Here is an 18,746-nt window from a genome sequence, read left to right as displayed (position 1 = left end):
TTGGTAGAAATCACACGATGCGCAAAGTATGGACCAAATCGGTTATTCCCTACAAGAGTTATCGTGCGCACAAGTTTTACGACAATTTTTGAACATTTGTGGGGGAGGTACCTGAAGGAGTGGACCTATATGGCCCATCTTCGAACTTAAATCGAATCTGGGCAGAATATTTCGATACCCAAAATTTGAACCGAATCGATTGATCCGTTCGAGAGTTATCGTGCGCACCAGCCTGCCAGACAGACAGACAGACAGACGGACAGACAGACAGACGGACGGACATTGCTAGATCTACTCAAAATTGTCTGAAACGGATATCGTACAAACATACTTGGGGTCTAAAACCATTATTTCGATGAGGCACATTTTTGGTCGTATCAAAGTGTAAATACCCTCTTTAGCCTAAAGGCTGAGGGTATAAAAATAATCCTCATTCGATTTGACTGAAGATATGTCATCTCATAAATAAGCTAAAATAACAGTTAACAAAGATATAACGCTAATTTCAGATGCTTTACAGGGTCTTCAGCAGAAACTTCATCACGCCATAACTCGGAAGTTCGAATTACGCCGGATCTGTCCTTCGGGATTCTTAATATACTCACTAAGGGTTTTCATCCCCAAAAGGAATTATTTCTGCCTCAAAATTTCGGTTCACAGTGTTATCAAAAAGTCGAAAGACGAGTTTTAGTGCAATTGAAGTAATCTCCAGACGAAAAAGGGCATTTTTCAGTTTTAGACCAAAATCGAAAAGATGAAAAATCGATTAGTGCTTTCCATTACTTATCCCTGGTACCGTGGGACATATGTTGACAATTTTTGGCAGAGAAGTTTCGTGACTAGGTCAGTCAAAAAATGTAGTTAAAAACCTTAAAATATCTAAAATCAGGAGCTCCTGTTATATGGGATTAGAATGTGACAATTTTTAGGTGAGAAGTTTTGTGACCATTGGGAATTTCAAAAATGGAAGTACAGGTAGTTCGTTAAAAAATTTTAGCTAAAATTCTCAAAATAGCTAAAATCCGTTTATTGAATTTCCATTGACTATAATAAATAAAAAAAGTCCAGTATTGTATGTACAAATCTTCTATTCACCATCTATTTGCAAATCCATGTTTCCCTATAACCCTAAACCGACAAAGCTATTGCAAGCCATATAATTTCACTTCCATCGATGTTGCTCATACCGATGATTATCAAACTTAACATATTTACAATGCTGTAATTTATGACATTGATTACAATTTTACAATAATAAATATTTGAAAATTTTGCCCTGATTTTTATATTCAACATGAAATTGAATTCAATAAAGTCATCATTAAGTCTATCATCTGTATTATGGCAGGGATATTTTTTCAGCCAACTGGTTGACAGCAGCCTGCAATAACACCCGATCAATGATAATCTAGTTTTTCCCCTACTCCCTTATAATTATTATGTTAGTTATTGCCGATGCTGGTTGTTGTTGGTATTTTTGTGCCACATTAGTAAATCAAATAAATTAAAAACAATCAATAGTTTTTACAACTCTACGCTTAATATATTAAATTTATTATTATAATTGAATTGTAAAGTAAATTATTTTTCGCATGCAATTCCTCTTGTCGCCATTCCCTTCGCACATCCCCAGAGAATGCAAGTAAATCAGTGCGAAATAAATATGAACAAAATAAAATGAATTGACCAGCAACAATGATGATGAGAATGACTGGCATGACCTGGTATTGTTGGTTGTTTGGCTTGCTGGATGGCTGGCTGACTGGTTGGTTGCCTGTCTGCTTGTCTTCCTTCATGGCCTTCTGCCTAGCCTCCCAGAATGGAAGGAAACACAGAAAAACAATCGGAAAAATGTTGCATTTCCCTACAATAATTGCATAAATTAGCGTTGCAATCATAAATGCTCGTGTCGTTTTTGCTTTTGCTGTTTTCTATTGAATTTTCAGGCTCATCAATAGTTCAATTAAAATCAATTTTAATTGTATTACAAAAATAAATAATTTGCAATCAAATGCCATGGCTGCATACATACGTTTATATGTTAATTAGGGTTAAGACTTTTTTATAACATCATATCCCTATATCATATCCTGATAAGTTTGTACATAAGATAACATAAAATTTTATTTATAAGGTGATTATGTGAAAAAAACCTTACGAACAAAATAATTTTAATATTTAAATTTATCAGAATTATGGGCAATTTTTTGAAGTCGCTGTAAGCAAATATATAATTGAAAATCAACTTTAGAGCCACACGAAATAACCAAACTGACATAACATTTGTTTCTTACTAATTTTCTTTAATTCTGAGAACCAAAAAAATATCGTAAACGCTTTTTTTCAAAGATAGAATTTTTTAAGAAAAAATCTAATTTTTTAAAGTGGTTCGTATATGAACTTTTCAATATTTGGTTGAAATAAGCGTTATTTTCATTAATTGAATTAATCGAGCTAACATGACTGAGGAGTTTTTAATTGAAAAAGTGAATTTTAGCGAAGTCCAACCAATATGCTACGGTCGTTTCGCTGGTGGTTTAATTCAGTTCATCACGCATATCGGATGTGAATGGCTAGACAACAAAGGATGATTTTTCATAACTTCTATTTGTACAAACATTATTGCAAATTTGTAGATGGGAAGTATGTTTGAAGCCTTTTTCTAGTGTCCTCTCTAGAAATCATTTCTCAATACATACTTACTTACTTAGCTGGCCCATTACAGAACATTTGTTCCATAGGCCGAACTAAAAAACGATCCCCATTTCTCTCTGTTTATGGCTTCGATTTCTGAAACACCGCGCCTTTTTATCTCTCCATCCACTTGTTTGCGCCATCTATTCTTTGGCCTGCCAATTCTGCGTGCACCACCAAGCGGCCCGTATTTATACGCCTTCTTAGGTTCATTATCGATCATTCTTATGATATGGCCTAGCCAATGCAATCGTTGCATTTCGATATCTTTATCTATGTAGCAGATACAGCTAGCAGGTTCATGCGACGTCGATATTCACCGTCAAAGCAGATTGGCCCATAGATCGTTCGAAGAATTTTTCTCTCAAATACACCAAGCACTGCCATGTCTTCTTGCGCAAGTACCCAGGCTTCGGAACCATACATCAGCACGGGTTGTATCAGTGTTTTGTAAAGCCTTATTTTTGTTTGACGAGATGTGGCTTTGTTTTTAAACTGCTTACTTAAGCCAAAGTAGCATCTGTTGGTCAATACAATTCTTCTTTTTTATTTCACAACTGATGTCGTTTGTTGTGTTTACGGAGGTGCCGAGGTGTACGAAGTCGTTTACTATCTTAAAATTATAGGAACCAACTTCAAAATTGGTCCTAGCTCAACTTGGTCTTCCCGCCGTTTACCGTCAGACCCACTTTTACAGATTCTGCTTCGACCTTCCTAAAGGTATCAGTTACTTCCTCAACTGATCGTCCCATGATGTCTATGTCATCAGCATAGGCAAGTAACATGTGGCTATTGGTGTAAATTGTGTCATTTCTTTTGACATTTGCATCTCGTATTACCTTTTCCAGCAAAATGTTGAATAGGTCACACGAAAGGCTGTCTCCTTGTCTGAAACCTCTTTTGGTACAAAATTCTTCGGAGAGGTTCTTTCCAATTTTAACTGAGGACCTAGTATCAGTTAAAGTCATCTTACAAAGCCGGATGAGCTTTGCCGGGATACCAAATTCAGGCATTGCGTGGAATACCTTTGATCGGAGGGGACTGTCGAATGCTGCTTTATAATCTACAAAAAGGTGAAATGTGTCGATCTGCATCTCTTGGGTCTTCTCTAGGATTTGCCGCAGGGTAAATATCTGGTCAATGGTGGACTTGCCAGGTCTAAAGCCACATTGGTATGGTCCAATTATTTCGTTGACCATAGGCTTTAAACGTTCGCACAATATCCCTGGCACGATCTTGTAGTACATGAAATTAATCAAACTTTTATTGAATTCGTTACCTAAGTACTCCACTGCAAATGGTAAATACTCAGTTTGCCGATTTACTCCACGAAACGACTTAAAATGCACCTAAAATTGCACTTTTGTTTAATTTTATTTTGTAAGAAATATATTTTTGATTCATTAAAAACAAGTAAAAAAGTATCAGTCGGCGATGCCGACAGAGATATGGTAATATTCAAAAAAGTTTTACAATCGTTGAAGTTGAGGTTCACCAGTCGCGAACTGTTAATATATTTTATAAAATATGAATACATTTATATATATATTGAAGTGTTTTAGCTACGATCTCATAATATGGACCATAACAAATAATTTTCGTCGAAGCTGCTCGGGTGGTAATATAAAAAAATGGGAAAAATGTGTTAAAGTTTACAAGTTTTTTTGTGTTCTTTCTTGATTTCTGGCCAAACCACGAAAAATTCAAATCTGTGCTCAAAGAAAGAACTAAAGAATACCCCTTAGGCAATATGGTTCTAGTGTATGACTTTTCGATATATACACTGCATCCCCCTAAAATCGATGCTGACATTTTGAAGTTTTGATTTCAGTGTTTTTCGAATTTTTCTTATAATTAGATGGTGCAACTAGATAATAATCGAAACTAGTTTATAGGATTGTAGAACTCGCGATTCCACGTCGTTCGATGTATATCTCATGAGTGTGCTCCGTACTTAGAGGTGGGCGCGTGTCGTGCCGTGAGTAGTGCGTGTTCGTGCCTTCTCGAAAATCGCCGTGTTTGTGCGTGTCGTGCCGGAATAAATTTTTTGCCGTGCGTGATCGTGTTCTTTTTTAAGGCACGATTTTGCACGACACGACAAAACACGATATGCACTGTGTGTCACGATCGTGCTAAATTTATGGGCTTCCTTTAGAAGTCGTGCAAGAGACCATACTAAACACGAAAATCTATCAAGAATATAAAATTATTTGCACAGTTTATACAGTTGGACAATAAGCCCACCTGATTGTTATGTTTGTTGTCAAAAACATTATTGTGATTTAAAATACAAAGAAACTCAAATCACAATAATATAAAATCTATTATGTTTGTTGTCAAAAGTTGTTAACAGAACTCTGAATGGCCGACCTTCTATAGGCCTTGATTATTTGCTTCTTTTCTGTAGTCTGGTACTTTTTGCCGTTTTGTTATGGAGAGGACAAAGTATGAGTAAAAAAAAAAAAACAAAAAGATGATGTTTGTTTGCCATTTGGTTTGTTCATTAGAGAGAAACAAATACAAAAACAACTCAGCCTGTTAACGCAACATACTCTCTTTGCAAATCAGTTGTTTATCTGACTGTATTTTCTGTGTGCATTTACTTTTCTCTCTAGCCGTATCAAGGCACATTCACTAGGTATACCATTCACGCCAGCACACACAATTACAGATGCACAGATGCCACGTTTTACAAAATCCCTCCAAACATTTGGAAGTTAAATATATCTTCTCTTAGCAAATGCTTCTCTTAAAAGTGCCCGAAATAGCGTTAAAAAGCGACCGTTGTCATTTTACAAAAACAAATTTATTGAACTATGGTCATTCCCTTTTTAACTTCTTTTACTCCTTGTGCAGAATCCCTTGCGCCCCTTACTTTAGATCAAAAAAAGGGATGGTTTACATTTATTTATTTTGTACAACGTTGAACATATAAAGGCCATTAGTCCATCTGAGTATTATATTGAACGGTTGTGTAATGGATAGCATGTTCGGCTGGAATTCTGCATAACCCGTGCCAGGCGACATCAGATTTTAAAAATGGTAAAATTAATGTTGACGACAATTTCTGAGTAATTCTGCTAAGTAAAGTAGTAATAAAATATAAGTGAATAAGTAAAAAATATGAAAAATTATAATTATAATAAAACAATAAAAAATAAAAAAATAAATAAAATATCTTTGTTTCGTCAATGCCAATTTTATCGCTTTTAAAACTTCCAGTTGTGACGGAAGCGACAAGCCAGTTAGGGCCGCAAAAGTTGAACCGTTTCTTTAGTCATTTCTATATTTTCGGATAAAAATGCGACTGCCTTAGCAGACACCACAATCAATTTTATGTGACCTTTCCGTCAAGCAGGCGATAGAAAATGTTTGCAGGGATATAATCTACCAAAATTTGTTAACAAGGCGAAAAAATATATTCGCCGTAACATGTTAGAAGTGCTGCAAATTAAATTAAACGAATTTAAACAACAATTATTTTTTTGTTAATATTTAAAAAAGCTGTAGGTGGAGAAAAGTTTGTTGCACTCATAAATATAGGAGCACAGTTTGGGAAGCAACACTTCAAAGATCTAGTAATTTCCAGAAAAGTATTAAGTACCAAATTCATGTCTGAGGAATACGACAAATTAAAGCATCAGATCATGGCTGATGTCGAAGGCTAAGAAATTTCATTCACAACAGACATGTGGACCGATGTTTATACTCAATGAAGTTTTATTTCTTTAAGTGCGCGCTACATTAATGATAATTTTGAACTAAAGGTAGCACTTTTAGGAGTATAAGAATTTTTGGACGAGAAGAAAACGGGAGAAAACATTCTTGCTAACATAACTACCATTCTTAAAGAATTTGATATTGAAGACATATTGGAAACCTGTATTTGTAACCGACAATGGTTCCAACGTTGTTTCGGCTTTTAAAAGATTTAAACGTAAATCTTGCGCTTGCCACAATTTGATCTTAGTTATGGATTATGTTATTGAAAAACATCCTCTTCCCGAATTGGGAAAACTGATTAGCTGCTCAAAAAAGCTTGTAAGGTCTTTTAAACACTCGGAGCTAAACAACAAACTTTTGAAAACGTTAAAACAAGATATAAGAACACTTTGGAATTCAAAATATATTATCCTCGAGAGCATATACCAAGTCCAGAATGAGATTAAGACAGTGTTGCCGAATTTGACGATTTATCGTCATTTTGACGATTTTTTGGTCTAAAATTGAAAAATGACGATTTTATGGTCCAAAATGGCGATTTTTCACGTAATCCCGAATTGCATGAAATAAAACACGATAAGTATATTTTGACCACAATTTTACGAAAGTCTTTAAGGAAAGCAATATTCCAAACTCGGTTTCATGAGCTATTTTAATGTTTTTAAACAATTTCGAGACGGATTGGCTTTATTTAGTCACATATCTGGAATAGAGGTATTTTCATAGTTTTTGCCTCATCTTTGATTTACATCAGCTGCAAATTTTCATGTAGGATTGTTAATGAATGAAAATCTTCCTTGAAAATTTTTCGACATACATATAATACTTCCTACCCATGTCCTCTTTAATGAGAGTTTTTGTCGATTTTCGACTGCCCATCACCCAAATGTACGGGTACCGCCAAGCAAGCGATGTTTGAGCTAATCTGTCATTCAAAATGTGTGGCAATGTGTACCCAGCTTTGCCTTGCTGCATTAGTACAAACTAGAAAACCACGGGGAAAACTATCATCTTCTGAAAGCTGGTACTTAGCGGTACCTAAGGGGATAACTCTACTTGTCACTTTAAAAAAAAATGGCTTATTTTGAAGTACACCTAGTGTAGAGTATGCTACAACAAAAATCAAGAAGGGAACAATTTCTTGAGATCTGTATGTAGCATAAATACTTTAAGCGCGTTTTTCTCGAAATGGCATATTTGAAGTCGATGCAAACGATAGCTCGAACCCGAATTGACCGATCTCCACATGGTTTGGTGAGCTTATTAAATAAATAAAAGGTTTAACCATAAGCAAGACAAGTTTTAAAAAAATTTTGCCCGATTTTTTTTTACAAAAAAAAAAAACAGTCAATTTTAATCAAATTTAATTTTTTTTTAAAGTTTGTTTAAAATTCTTTTTCGCCTTAAGGCAAGATTAAAAGGTTCTTAAAATGCTTACAAACATGTACGATAATCGACCCATCCGTTTTCGAGTCATCGTTGACATTGCAAAACGCATTTACAAAAAAGGGTTTCGCAGATAGCCATTTACCACAAGACTTTGCAATATTTTTCAACAACAAAATTACCAATAGTAGTATAACATGTGCTCTTTCATTCTTGATGAAAGAACTTTTTAAACAAAATTTGGTAGTTTCTTCGAAAGCAATTCAAGAAAATGAGTTTTTTTGGTCTGCCAAACTAGGAACAACCCTTTAAGTGAGATTGTGTTATATTTATTGCTGTGGGTTATACATTTTATGTTGTCAGTCTCATTGACAAACCTATCGGCTAAAAAATCGCATTAAAAGGTAACCACACCTAGTTTTGGATCATGATGACGATTTTTTGAAGATTTTTCAAATTTTGTTGACGATTTGACGATTTTTTTGACTATTTCCGACCAAAAACTGTCGGCAACGCAGGATTAAGAGCATTTTGCTAGAAAAGAATGAGTTGGATCGTATATCTGATTTAAAGTTTTCATTGCTAGAACCTCTATTGGGGTTCCACAAAGTATTCAAAGAGTGTTCCGAATAATTAAGCTCGGAAAAATACCCTACTATGCACATTTTTGCCCTTTGGTCTGAAAACCTTTTGAAAGTTTACTCAATTGATACTGTAGAACGAAATAATAATGTTTTGGTTATGTTGATGAACAATGATTTATTTTATTTCGAAATTATTATGTATGTCTATATTAAATCATAATTTACATTTATAAGAATATAATATCTAGATATTACATTTGGTCTGTTCCAGTACTGCAAGAATCTACTAATTTTTACAATTTTTTTCGATAACATAAAGGAAAAAATGTTATCGTAGTAAAAAATAGTAGCATCTTGCAGGTTCTGGAACAGAGCAATTAATTGTATTTGTGTGAGCGTACGAGTGCGGGCTCATATTGCAACTATGTAAGAAGAGAACGACAATTGTCGTTGGACGTGTGAACGAAATATGTCAACCAAGAGGTATTTGGAGTAACTGACCGCTGACAACATGAATGAATGAAGTCAGTGACTCTTGGTTGGTGAATAATATTGAAGTATTATGAGCTGTTAATATTTTGATATTGAAAATGGATGAAGTAAAAAATAATAGGTTTGTCCTTGTACTTTCTCAGTAAATATTACTCAGTAACTTCTTTTTAGAGAGTAAAGCTTTTGTTACTCTTTCAAAGGAAAAAATTAAAAAAGTAAAAAGACAACATTCAGTAAAAATGTTCAATTTGATTAACATTTACGTTTATGGTATTTGAATATTTTAAACTTTTGACAACTGCCTAATGCTACAAAATGTTACTGAACAAAATTCCTTCAGTAAAAATTTAAAGTTCTCAGTAATAAAAATTCCAAAACAAGTTTCTCAATTCATTCTCTTTTGCTGAACATTTGTGTAAAAAAACAACATTCAGTAATAATTTGTAATAATTATTACAAATTATCGAGTACGCAGACACACTTAATATAGACATTTATGACACACGTACACTACAATACCATTGACTCTCAATTCATGAAATATTTAAAAGCTGAAACTAAACAATCATTTCTTGAACGCTTTGTACCAACAATGGTACATCTTATAGGGACTTTTTTCCAGAGATTTTTTCCACATCTGGAAATATTCCCAACGAAAGACTTACTAGACTTTTGAGTTGTAACTTGGGTAAAATAATGTTTTTAAATAAGAATATGTAAATACTCGTTTATAAGTAATTTTGCATTATGTATATTTTAGAAGTACATATGAATAGTTTTTGAACATATAAATGTATAACTATATCAATATCCCTTTTTTGTAATTTCGTGCGTGAGTGTGCGTGTTCGTGCCTTCTCGAAAAACGCCGTGTTTGTGCGTGAATGTGCATAAAAATTTTGGTCCGTGTTCGTGCATGTTCGTGCCTAATTTTTTAGGCACGCGCCCATCTCTACTCCGTACAGCTTCCTAGTAGTAGGAGTCCAAAGACGAAAATTTGGTGCGTAAATTTTCTGAAAAAAACCAATTTTTTGGCTTTAAAATTTACAACTGTCGTACAGGTACCCCTGAACCCCGCGTGATTTTAGTTTTTTTACGTGCCGGATCTAATGAGCCCTTCCGCGGTCGAATCCATCCACTAAAACGCCAGATATAGATACCTTGAAAGTAGGAAAATCTGCAAAAATATATTTTGACAATTCCGCGAATTGAACCGCGATTTTCTTTGATTATTTTTGCATATATGTAATCCTTTATACGCGATTATAATATTTGCCTAAAAGGAGTGTTACAAATTACAAAGATTCGGGAGGTATATCCCTATTTATCCCAAAATAGAATGCCGTGGCACATCCGCAGTTCTTAACGAATCTGTCCAAAATAATTTATATTGACGTATTTTTAATAGGCGGCCATTGAAATCGGATGCACCTTATAATCATATGCACATCGCATAATTTTTGACTACTTTAAGGTTTTTTGAATAGTAAGATGCAACTGATGGCACACTTTGGCCGCTGAATGAAACATGGGAAAATCCATGCATATTGACAGACATGGACTCCCTGTATCCGAAAAGCACATGCACCTCAACTGATTTAAACGGATTCGCGAATTACACGCTTTTTAACTTTTGTGTTTTTTCTTTGGTTGTGATTTCAATATTACTCTGTACTTCTTAACTCTATTGTTTATCATTCTAAGCAAATATACTTTCACGATGACAAACTATTTTCCTCGAAGAAGTTTTAGCAAAATACTTCAGGTTTTGTATGGAAATTTAGCGAAATAGTAGAATAACTCACAACATTTATTTTTCAAATTTTTCGTATTTAACCAAAAATATATTTTTGAAATAATTTCCAACAATAAGTTTCCGTTCTTTGTTGTTGCTGTAATATGCAAGTTATAAACGCGATCTTTATAATTTTGGTCTCACAGTTTTCTACGCGTTGTCTAGATTCTGTTCGTATTTTTAAATTATTTTTTGAGAGATTTTTTGGACTCCGATTTAGAATAAATAAAATGTATTCCAAGATTTCTTCAATATTTTTTGATTTTCCGCGAAAATAAAAAAAAATTAGCAACTATTTTAGCATCTACGGATAGATTTCAAATGCTGCTAACGATTCATATATACATGTTATCATTACAACACAATAGGAATTTTTAAATATTTTTTCTTTACAAGAGAGTAAAACCGCATATAACTTTTGAGTGCAGCATCCAATTTTGTGAACGCGAACAGATTTGAAACCACGATTTTTTTCGTAACCCATGTACCAAAAATGGCGGATGTGCTCGCCAAAAAAATTTTTAATTTTTTTTCTATGTAATTGTAAAGGAAATTTGAAATTTACCATATACCCTCAGCCTGTGTATATTGAAACAATTTTTCCCCAAAATACGTATGTATTTAGGCGGTTTTAAAATTTGTTGGCGTTTGAACCGACAAAACTGTTGATTAGGATTAAAGATCAAAAGTTTTGCGGAGGAGATACTAAAAGGAATGGATCGACATTGACCGTTATGGAAGTGGATCTCCAGCCACAACATATTGTGCCATAGGGGGTTTTTACACTCTTCGGGCTGTTTGCTCAAGAAGTATGGACTTTCCCCTAAAAAACTTTTACCATCGTAATTGAGTCAGCGAACGCAAGTTGCTTCAACAAAAATTAAAGTTTTTTAATTAATTTCTCGTTAGAGACGAGCTTACTGACCAAGATGCTTTTTGAAAAAGGAAAGCCGACGATACGAACCCACACAATCACCACTGTGTGACATGCATGTTTCGCCTTTGGTTTAGGAAGGCTCCTCAGACACATCGACTGTGGGGCGGCTTCGCTATCCTCTAACTTATTTCCTCTTTCAAATGCAAGTTGTTTTTTTACAAAGTTGAATTTTTTGTTCAATTCTTTGTATGGCTTTCATGACAAACGCTTAGCGTCGCCTTTGAAAGTTATGAGTTTGGTTCTGAACACTAACACGCCGTGACAACACTTTTTTCCATGTGTTTTTCAAGGACGTGGGTTCTTTTCTTTTCCTTTTTCAAAAAGCATCTTGGTCAGTAAGCTCGTCTCTAACGAGAAATTAATTAAAAAATTAATAAAAAATAACCTTCGCCTAATAGGCAAAATTTTCAAATAAAAATAAAAATCAGCTTGAGCCAGGCTGGGGTTCGAACCCACGTCCTTGAAAAACACATGGAAAAAAGTGTTGTCACGGCGTGTTAGTGTTCAGAACCAAACTCATAACTTTCAAAGGCGACGCTAAGCGTTTGTCATGAAAGCCATACAAAGAATTGAACAAAAAATTCAACTTTGTAAAAAAACAACTTGCATTTGAAAGAGGAAATAAGTTAGAGGATAGCGAAGCCGCCCCACAGTCGATGTGTCTGAGGAGCCTTCCTAAACCAAAGGCGAAACATGCATGTCACACAGTGGTGATTGTGTGGGTTCGTATCGTCGGCTTTCCTTTTTCAAAAAGCATCTTGGTCAGTAAGCTCGTCTCTAACGAGAAATTAATTAAAAAATTAATAAAAAAAATGACCTTCGCCTAATAGGCAAAATTTTCAAATAAAAATAAAAATCAGCTTGAGCCAGGCTGGGGTTCGAACCCACGTCCTTGAAAAACACATGGAAAAAAGTGTTGTCACGGCGTGTTAGTGTTCAGAACCAAACTCATAACTTTCAAAGGCGACGCTAAGCGTTTGTCATGAAAGCCATACAAAGATTTGAACAAAAAATTCAACTTTGTAAAAAAACAACTTGCATTTGAAAGAGGAAATAAGTTAGAGGATAGCGAAGCCGCCCCACAGTCGATGTGTCTGAGGAGCCTTCCTAAACCAAAGGCGAAACATGCATGTCACACAGTGGTGATTGTGTGGGTTCGTATCGTCGGCTTTCCTTTTTCAAAAAGCATCTTGGTCAGTAAGCTCGTCTCTAACGAGAAATTAATTAAAAAATTAATAAAAAATGACCTTCGCCTAATAGGCAAAATTTTCAAATAAAAATTAAAGTGATTCGAGAGCATGTCTTAAAGTGAAGGATACATGATATCATCATCATCAGATTCATCTGAATTGACTTTGTCCCATGGCTTTTGTCATACCATTAATATACCAATTGTGTAATATGGGAGAATTTCCAGTTTTCTTTGGTTTAACTTTTGTTTGCTTAATCAAATTAATTGGAAGGTGCGCTTTTACTCCCGGATAATGAAGTTTATAACGAAAAATAGAGGAAATTGGAAAAAGACCAACATTTCTTTTCTATCCCGGATAATGGAGGTTCCCGGATAATCGATTCACGGATAATCGAGGTTCCACTGTATTAGGATGTGTAAAGTATAGACTCATTCGGCCACTCCCATCCAGAGTTATCGAGCGCACAATTTTTCCGAACATTTTTGAACTTATGTGGGGGAGGTCCCTGAAGGAGTGGACCGATATGGCTTATCTTCAGACTTAAACTATGTTTGGACAAGATATTACTAAGGCCAAATTTTGGACCGAATCGGCAGATCTGTTCGAGGGTTATCTTGCACTTCAACCACCTCACACGGTGTCATAGGGGTTTTTTGCAACTTTCAGGCTATTTGCTCAGGAAGTATGGACTTACCCCTGATGAAACTTGTACCTTCGTATGGAGGGCAGTGAATACAAGTTACTAAAACAAAAATCAAAGCGATTCGAGAGATGGCTCTAAACTGAACTTTTCCGAAATTTTGTGTTTGAGGTACCCGAAAGAGTGGACCGTTATAATCCATATTCGAACTTGATGTATGTCTAGAGGTAGTATTACCATATGCAAAATTTGGTTCAATTCGGTTACTCCCTTCGAGAGTTATCTTGCGCACAAGTTTTGCGACAATTTTTGAACAATTGAGGGGTGGACCTATATGGCCCATCTTCGAACTTAAATCAAATCTGGGCAAAACATTTGGATACCCAAAATGTGAACCGAATCGATTGATCCGTTCGAGAGTTATCGTGCGCATCAGCCAGCCAGACAGACGGACGGACATTGCTAGATCTACTCAAAATTGTCTGAAACGGATATCGTACAAACATACTTGGGGTCTAAAACCATTATTTCGATGAGGCACATTTTTGGTCGTATCAAAGTGTAAATACCCTCTTTAGCCTAAAGGCTGAGGGTATAAAAATGGAGTGGCGCGGACTAGAGTTGTGCCAAAGGAACTATATGGAACTATCTCGTTCACTTCGCATTTCCCACATTTTTTCTTTGAACTAACTGTGTATACTTAACAACACACGTTATATTTCATGATGTTACTCATACGTTTTGGAACTAGTACAAGGAACTTGAAACTAGATTACCCAACTCTAGCGCGGACAAATGGTAAGTCAGTATGCCGTGATTTATTTTTCTTAATATTTTACAAAATAATTATGATACTTTACACTTTAAAAAAATGCAAAAATCTCTTATTGTTTTCGTGCAATTTTAGTCTGAAAGAAGTGATTTTTTGAAGTTTTCAAAATTATAATTTTTATTTTCCGTGGACATTTCAAAAGTGAGTTCCGTACATTCACCTGTTAAGATATATATAATCTGGAAGACTGGATTCCCCTCTGTTCGCAAAGCTATAAAACTGCTGCGGTATCGCGCGGTCTTTGGAGATATTCAAAATTTACTAAAAAGACTTCGAGAATTTCATTCAGTTGCATTTTCCAAAAGTGGAAGGTAAACGCGACAATGAACGCCATTGTTGACTGTGTTTTGAAGAAATGGACTCACTAATTCTAACAATGATAAATTCTGTAAAATTAAGAAACCTCTCGCAATTTTTCATAGTTTTGACCTCTAAATGTTGGTGATTTACATATAGTGCAACATTTTTAGATGCTGCGGTGCAAATACCAAAATACGTTAAAAATTGTAATGCAGTGCAGACCTGAACTTGATCTGAAAGACACTATTAACAAAATTAATGGTACAGACCTGTTGAATGGACCAATAAACATTATAGATATAAATGAAAACAAAAAATATTGACATTTTACTCCTTAATAGATGTGTAGGGTTGTGGGGCTTAAAGCTTAAAATTTACATTTGCATCAAAATCGGCTGCAATTTTTGTCTTTAACCTTTAAAATACCCAATATGATGGAACCCGGCATGTGGGGTCTATTCCAAAACGCGAACATATATTGAAAATATTTTGTACATAAGTTTTCTATCCGCTGAAAACTCAATATACCAATTTGCATCAGAATCGATTGAAAAATGAATGTAAAACGTAATAACGGCAGCCACCGTTACATGAGCGCTACATGAAACCGCATGTCTATGTGGCCTAATTTGAGCCCCACACCGTCCACTAATATAAGAAACATTTGTGCAAAATTTTTGGAATCTACACCTTTTCCTTTAAAATTTATTAGTAAAGTTCCGCTAATGTGATCATATTTTGCACTGTGCGCCGTGCCAAAGAAGAACACATTTGTACTTTTTCCATCCGGTCAAAAGTCGACTTTTAGACTTTTGACAGCAAAAAGTCGATTAATCGCCGATTAACTTCAGTTTAAGGACTGTCCGAGAATCGTTTGGATTTTATTTTGCAAAAGCACTCTGTTTACTGTTATATATTGCTTTTGTTGTGGGCAAGTCTTTGCTTCCTGACATAATGGTCCAAATCCTACGGTAATCAACTAAAAAGCCTGATGGACACAATAACTATCGAAACGGTTGATTGACATTGGCTCAAATTTTGCACATTGTAGTATTTTTCTCACGCTTAAATCAAGATTGAATAGAGACATATCGACGCCTCCAAACAATAGTATGCTAAGTCGACTTAGCATGTTTTCAAGTTCTTTACATTTTTATATTTAACGTCTTTTAACTTAAATCCTGTCAAATTTTGGTAATGATCGGACAATCCGAACAAAAGTTATAAACAAATATTTACTTAGCATAGTACTGAAGGTCAAAGAAATTTCCAAACTTTTAGAGCTTGTCCTGCAAAACTCGCTTTTCGGAATTGGCAAACTATTATTTGGAGGTGTCGAACGCCCTTATTTTTAATTTCTTTCTAATTTTGGTAATGATCGGTCAATCCGAACAGAAGTTATATACAAATATTGACTTAGAATAGTACTGAAGTTCAACAAAATATCCAAACTTTGAGAGCTTCTCTGCAAAACTCACTTTTTAGACTTAGCATACTATTATTTGGAGGTGTCGATATAGTCTGTCCACTACTTCGATCACCTTCCACAAAAAATTTCTAGATATTTCGCAAATGTGCAGATTATGGACAAGTCTAGGTCCGTTTTGAAATTTTTACCGCAGATGGTAGTGGCGGCTTATATTACGACATTAATTTTTTTTTGGTTTCAAACCCCCAAGTACGTTTGGACGAAATCCGTTTCAGACAATTTAGAGTCGTCCGTCCTTACTGGCTGGAGCGCACGATAAATCTCGAACGGATTAACCGATTTGGTCTAAATTTTTTTAATATTTGACCAAACTTAGTTTAAGTTAGTAAATGGGCCATATCGGTCCACTCCCTCGGGTACCTCCCCCACAAAAGTTAAATTTTTTTCCAAAAATTATGCGCACTATAACTATCAAAGGGACCAACCGATTTGGTCTTTCTTAATATTCTACCAGACATAGATCAAGTTGGAATATGGACTATATCGGTCTACTCCTTCGGGTAGCTCCCACCTAAAATATCGGAAAAAGTGCTGTTTAAGGGCCTGTTTATGTATGTCGATAAGAAAACGAATGCGTTAGAAAAACTACAAAATTTGAGTGTGTTTTTTCAAAATCGTTTTTTTGTTTTGAAGCAAAGGCAAAGGAAATAATATTTTTTAATTAATTTCTTGTTAGAGACGAGCTTACTGACCAAGATGCTTTTTGAAAAAGGAAAGCCGACGATACGAACCCACATAATCACCACTGTGTGACATTCATGTTTCGCCTTTGGTTTAGGAAGGCTCCCCAGACACATCGACTGTGGGGCGGCTTCGCTATCCTCTAACTTATTTCCTCTTTCAAATGCAAGTTGTTTTTTTACAAAGTTGAATTTTTTGTTCAATTCTTTGTATGGCTTTCATGACAAACGCTTAGCGTAATCTTTGAAAGTTATGAGTTGGGTTCTGAACACTAACACGCCGTGACAACACTTTTTTCCATGTGTTTTTCAAGGACGTGGGTTCGAACACCAGCCTGGCTCAAGCTGATTTTTATTTTTATTTGAAAATTTTGCCTATTAGGCGAAGGTCATTTTTTTTTATTAATTTTTTAATTAATTTCTCGTTAGAGACGAGCTTACTGACCAAGATGCTTTTTGAAAAAGGAAAGCCGACGATACGAACCCACACAATCACCACTGTGTGACATGCATGTTTCGCCTTTGGTTTAGGAAGGCTCCTCAGACACATCGACTGTGGGGCGGCTTCGCTATCCTCTAACTTATTTCCTCTTTCAAATGCAAGTTGTTTTTTTACAAAGTTGCATTTTTTGTTCAAATCTTTGTATGGCTTTCATGACAAACGCTTAGCGTAATCTTTGAAAGTTATGAGTTGGGTTCTGAACACTAACACGCCGTGACAACACTTTTTTCCATGCGTTTTTCAAGGACGTGGGTTCGAAAATTTTCGTTTCGAAATACATAAACAGGGGGTATGATCTCCTATAGAATCGTGTTGAATTTTTTGGTAACAATATATATTCGCTGCACCCATTACTACGGTGTAAGTTTTTTTCTGGGGTAACTCCATACTTCCTGAAAAAATGTCCCAAAAGCTGTATAAGCCGCCAAGGCACCAACGGATAAACCAAATTGATCCAAAATTTAACAGTCGTAATATTTTGGGCTAACTTAAATGAAGTTCTACGGTGGGCCATATTGGCCCACTCCTTTGGGTACCTCCGCCACAACAGTTCAAAACTTTTCGCTAAAATGATACGCACTATAACTCTCGAAGGCAGTAACCGATTTTGTCCACACTTTGCACATCGTCATATTTCTACGAGACATATATTGGTTTATAATATAGATTATATATATCAACTACTTCGGGTATCTCCTACACAAAATTTCGGAAAAGTGCAGTTTAGGACCTCCTCTCGAATAGTTTTGAGTTTTCTTGCAACAGCTTGCATTCAAGGGTCATATTACGATGTACAGGTTGTTTGAATGGCAAGTCTATACTTTTTGAGAAAATGACCCGAAAGCTGTAATCCTTTGGAAAGTTTTACCGAAGATACCCCTAGTGTCCCTGTTTACAGAAATAATATGTTTTTCGTGGGTAAGTCCATGTTTCCTGATATAATTGTCAAAAAGGTCTAAATTATATGGTGACCAACTGGAATGACTGGTGGGCGCGATATAGAGAGGAATGACTCCCAAAATAAGACCTACTTCCGAAACGGACTATGTCGGTCCGTTTCTTTGGGTACCTCCCCAGCAAAACCTTTGAGCTTTAATCCAAATCCATATTTTTGTCGGCAAGTTTCTGAAACCCCAAAAGTCTGAAACACCCCTAAATACATCAGTTTTCTGGGAAAGAAATGTTTCAATTCACATAGGCCTGCCGGAACTATTTGTGGCCCTAGAAGACTTTCACAAATTAAAAACAGGGATGATCCATATCCACCGGCCTTTCCTCGTTTGAGACACTAATATCAATCTAATTGGAAGTGCAATGAGACTGCCAAAACAACTCATTTTCCTATTTACTTTGTTTTACAGTGTTACTTATTTCCAGAATCGGATTAACACCTGATAAAAAAAAACCAAACATACTAAAAAAGTCATAAACATGATGTATAAGGATCAATTAAAACGAATTAATTATTTAAAACTGATTAACAATATTGTAGTTTTTTTCG

The 18,746-nt window shown here is 35.3% G+C and overlaps 1 protein-coding gene across 2 annotated transcripts in view; it reads left to right on the top strand.

The window, feature by feature from the left end:
* LOC141403914 (Ig-like and fibronectin type-III domain-containing protein 2) overlaps nucleotides 1-18,746 on the top strand; it is an 890,607-nt gene that overhangs the window by 416,982 nt on the left and 454,879 nt on the right. The gene's annotated exons all lie outside the window — the stretch shown is intronic.

This window comes from Musca autumnalis, unplaced genomic scaffold, assembly GCF_047663935.1.
Source record: "Musca autumnalis isolate F117 unplaced genomic scaffold, ASM4766393v1 scaffold_4, whole genome shotgun sequence".
In the NCBI taxonomy this organism is placed as follows: domain Eukaryota; kingdom Metazoa; phylum Arthropoda; class Insecta; order Diptera; family Muscidae; genus Musca; species Musca autumnalis.
This window is presented reverse-complemented; position numbering and strand designations above follow the sequence as displayed.